Source organism: Micropterus dolomieu, linkage group LG13 (assembly GCF_021292245.1).
Source record: "Micropterus dolomieu isolate WLL.071019.BEF.003 ecotype Adirondacks linkage group LG13, ASM2129224v1, whole genome shotgun sequence".
Lineage (NCBI taxonomy): Eukaryota > Metazoa > Chordata > Actinopteri > Centrarchiformes > Centrarchidae > Micropterus > Micropterus dolomieu.
The window spans coordinates 13681508-13686462 of NC_060162.1; the positions used below are offsets into that span (position 1 = coordinate 13681508).

General features: G+C 38.5%; 1 protein-coding gene and 1 long non-coding RNA gene across 4 annotated transcripts in view; one reads left to right on the top strand and one right to left on the bottom strand.

Annotated features, from left to right (window-relative positions):
• Nucleotides 1-4955, top strand: part of LOC123981670 (mediator of RNA polymerase II transcription subunit 13-like) — an 89566-nt gene that overhangs the window by 18864 nt on the left and 65747 nt on the right. The window lies entirely within an intron of this gene.
• LOC123981675 lies at nucleotides 809-4244 on the bottom strand. Its single transcript, XR_006827808.1, has 3 exons — nucleotides 4151-4244; nucleotides 2825-2884; nucleotides 809-1724 (listed from the first exon to the last, which is right to left on the bottom strand). It is a non-coding gene; the product is annotated as an uncharacterized LOC123981675 (long non-coding RNA).

Sequence of the window (4955 nt, forward strand, 5' to 3'; positions counted from 1 at the left end):
AAATCTATATGTATTAATAAAATAAATTACAGTTAACCAAGGAAAGTGGAAATCAAGGGCAACGGCACTGGTTAAGGTTTCTTGAAGGGGTTTTGCTTATCTGAGAGGCTTATTTAGTTCTGATTGAACAACTACCATTCAGCCACAACTGAAGAAGCCTCTTAGATGAGAAGTGAAATGTCTTCAAGAAACCTTAGCCAGTCCAGTTGCCATTGATTTCAACCTTTCTTGGATAACCATGACCTGGATGACTTCACAAACAATTTAGTTAAGAAATAACAATTATCAAATGTATCATTGTTAACATTTCACTTAACTATTCTAAACACTAACAATATATTTTCATTAAAAACTATGAGTCCGTTAAATTCTGACCTTTTATTCAACAAATGAATGTGCTTCACAGGTGTGTGGCTAGAAAGAAATGACGAGTTTCCAAAATTATATGTTCACCATACTATGCCATGGGGATGTCAAGATTTAACAAAGATATATAACATATGCAATAGTAAAATGTGCCTAGTACTGGACAGTAATCAAAACTGTAAAACTTTGTGGTACTAACACCAGGCCTGAAACACTGCTTCCTGGGGTGTACTGCATACTGTAGCTAAGAACACATAAATACATACATACATCCATCCAACAGCTTTTTCTAAATGCATCTGCATCTATAAAAAAACAAAACATCAAGAAACACCTTAAATGTACTGTGGGAAGCTTAAGATTTTTGAACCATGCTATAATAACAGATTCCAGAGTGTAAAATGGTAAAATCCCAATTGCATTTCTGCATCTGCATCAATAAAAACAAATATACATGAACTGTCCTGTGAGAAGCTCAAGGTTTTTGAACAATGCATTATATATTAACACAATAAAATGGAATGGTTCAATTCAAATGTGCCTGGTACTGTAATCAAAACTGTACAACTTGACTTTCACTGGATTGGGGAACAAACAACAAAACCAGGCTGCAACATCACTCAGTCAAGGAATGTAAACTGTAGCTAAACGATTAAAAGGTGCATCCCAACAGTCATGTCCTGATCAAACCAGGAGACAAATACATTGAGCCCCCTTCCCTGGTGTAGCTTTGTTGTCTAAAACAGGTAAAATAATTTCTAAAATTGAACTGCAGACTCCATATATAAAACAATGCACTCTAAATATTCTATGGGAAGATAAGGGTTTTTGAACAATATATTAAATTTGAACACATTAACACATGGAATGGTAAAAATCACATGTTCCTGGTGCTGTAAAGTAATCACAACTGTAAAAGAAAAATATCACTGGACTGGTAGTCCCAAAACCATGTTGCAACACCAGTGAGTCCAGGAATGTAGAGTTGGAGACTATTACTATTAAAAATCATGTCCTAATCCAGAAGAGCCAAGAACAATGAGCTCTCTTCACTGGTGGAGCTTAGTTTTCAGGCTTTGAGACATTCTTGACAGGTCCCCCGCATCCAGCTCCATGATTATCTTCTGAATTACCTCAAAAGTGTAGCGGAGCTTTGTAGGGTACTGCATGTTTAATGCATACAAGAGTCCAAACAACACTGAAGACGCAAGGGCTACATTCTCAAGATCTCGAAGTGCCACCACACCCTCGATGACTATTCCAACGTCAGAGGGTTCGCTGGTGGCAGTGTCTTTCACGACATAGATCCCCACAGTCGTCATCTCTATGGCTTTGAAGAAATGGGTCTCAGCCATTTCCTGGTGAAAAGAAAGGACAATTATTTAAACTCAGACCTCATTAGGACATAGGGCATCTTTTAAAGAGGTAATATTAGGCTTTTTGGCTTTCCCCCCTCTCCTTTATTGAGTTATATATCTTTTTTGTGCATGTAACAGGTTTGCAAAGTGGAAAAGCCCAAAGGGAGTTCCCATCTCCTACAGAAAACTCTGCTCTGAACTGAAAACAGCTCGTTTGTAGTCCAGCCCTTCACTTCCTTTACTTGTGACGTCACAATGAAAACGCGTCATAAAGCTTGCCAAGCAGCTAGCGGGGTCAGGCACGCCCTCAAACCAAGCTAGTCTGAGTGGAGGCCCTTTGGCTCGACTCGCCTTTGTTTGGTTTTCCATTGTAGAAATTTTATACCTGTACCTGCTTCCAGGTACTTTTTTTCTTATCACCTCACTTCCATCGAGGTTTCAAGCGAGCTGAGGGATACTAAAATGTAACGTGAAAACACGACAGACTGCTGATTGGTCAGAGAGAATATTCACTATTCACTGCATCATTGCGTGCGCCTGACAGAGGCAACAGAAAGTTTTATATTTTACAGTTTTCGTATGGAATTTCATCACTAAATCCACTTCTTTTGAACGAAGTTTTGAGGTGAGAAATCAGCTGTGTAGATTTCAAATATTGACAGTTTTACAAGAAGTGATGGTGGAACAAAAATGTGCTTGAATATTTTCTGAGTTGAGGAGCTCCACAAGTGGCTGCGGGGATTGCTCTCGCCGTCACACAGACCGCTGCAGCAACAACAGCAGCGGAAAACACAGCTGGAAGGTTTTCATACCGCTTATCTGTCTTTACATTCTGAGGAATATTCAAATGTTTTAACCACAGACTGTATATATTTTAAGAGCTGTGTGGATCGCTGGTGTGTGTGTCGCATTGAACAGTACGTCGCAGCAGTTGTGTGTGGCGTTGCTGTCTCTGGGTGCTATCTGCAATGGAAAACGGAGCAGGGCCGAGTAAAATGCATTTTTCGGCAGGGCAGCATAGATCGTCAAAACACCGGCAACAGTTCAACGTTTAGTCCTAAAAGACGATGCAATTCTGGATACTAATACATGGGACCTACTTGGTAAATCTGAGGGGCAGGCTTTACAACGCCACATTCACAGCATTTTTTCTCTCGTCACTGAAAAATAAAAATCTTTTATTATTTATAAAAAAAATAACGATAAATCAAAGAAAGTTATCACAAATAAGTATTTCTAATTAAAAATAAACTGCTGTCAAATTATGAAATATCAAACAACAACAACAACTAAACATACTAGGGGTACTCCTATCAGGATTTTCGGGGCCAATCACCATTTGCTGGTCATAGTATTGTATATATAAAAGCCGTAGCTTAACCTTCTTGCAAAAAAAGTGATTGCAGCCTCAGAATGGTTATTTATGTCTGTGTGAGCCATAATTCATCAAATATAGCTCTCATAATTGAATGATTCAGTCAATAACTAGAGGCTGTTAGCACTTTTTGTGAAGTGCAATACTGCATAATATAGGTTGTACTGGCCATTTACAAAGGTAGGTTATTTTCACAAGGACTGTATGTCTGCTCACAAACGTGAGCCCACACTGAAAGAGCTGACTCCACATGACATGTACGGAGTGTGAGTTTAGTGTCCATCTGCAACAACCAAGAGCAACATAAATTAACGTTACCATGAAATAAAAAGTAGACTATATGTTAAAATCATAAGACTTTCAAGTCAACCTCTTCCTTCTTGTTTGATGAACAGCCAAGAACCATTTAAAACCACATTTTGTAGATAAATTGACCCTTTGACTTTTCTAAAAGGTTGAACTTACTCAAAATGTATCATCCAACTTAAAACATAATGTGTGGGTGTTTGCGTGCCCCGCCCCCAAAGTTGTTTTTTAATCTCTCCAGTAACCAATAGATTATATAAATTAAACCCAGTTAGCCAATAAACACAGGAAAATACAACCATACACATTCTGATATCAAGTATCTCTGGCTAACTATGACTAACGTTAGCTCAAATTATTTTAACATTACCTTGTTAGCTCATAGTTAAAACAAACTTTATTTAAATTCGACATAAACTAAATAAAACTTACCAAAACCTTCTTGTTCCAAAAATGCCTAATTTCAATTTGCTGCAACAAACCTCTAATTCGTCGAACCATTATTGTATTCTGTCTGTAAATTACACGGTGCACGCTGTCTCTCTCTAACGTTACTGTTTCTCTCTCACTGGTAAAGTTACTCTGAGCTACGCAACCGTTTGTCGCAGGTGCTTAACGAGCGGTCAAGATCATTAGTCTCACTTTCATCTTGTAAAATCTGATATTTACTTTGCTCTCTTCGAAAATGGGAGTCCCACATTATTTCATTGCGGTTACCAGCAGGCTATTAGCAAAGCATACTTACAGAGTTGAGCTGAGCGACGGTGGAATCGACCCAGGGCGAGTTGAGCTGGAAGCTGCAAGTGGGAACGTGGGAAAAGCGCGGACTATTCTTTCTTCTTCCCGAAATGCATTTGCACCCGTGCGTGAATATCGCGAGAAAAAATGAGAACTAATACATTCACTTGATTGACTAACTTTATTCCAACATGAGCTAAATATGTTTGTTCACACTTTCTGCATTTAATGTGCAGTCCACACAATGCTATCACGTTTCACTTAAGAACATAAAACCCTTTAGTAAAATACACTAAATATAATTTGATAAATCTAACAGGTGACCAGTCTCCCTTTTTTCAGTGTAGTGGCCGAGGTGATGGGCTGTTGCCGGTACTCTACGGAGACAACTGGTGGACAGGTGTGTTTAGCAGGTCTGGAACAACAGGAGACGGATACAGGATACTAGGAATTAGTGGAGTGAAGTTAATGTAGACACAGAGGAGGAAAGATGAGATGAAAGAGCAGCTGTCACCATGACAGCTTTCTCTATGGTCAGTTGTTTTGACCTAGTTTGTATTAACTGCTCTATCCCACCTTACTGTACGCTGTCAATATTAAATAAATTCTTGATATCCAACGAAGGTTAAAATCAAGGGCAACTGGACTTGGTTGAAGATACTGGAAAGTGTATGTATTCTCGATGTTGTGTGTGATTTTTTGTTTATTATTAATATTATTAAGAAATACTAAATTGTACACAGATACTAAAACTCTGCCACAAAGCAAATAAGCACATTTGCTTATTCCTTTAGAAGCCCCGCATACCCATT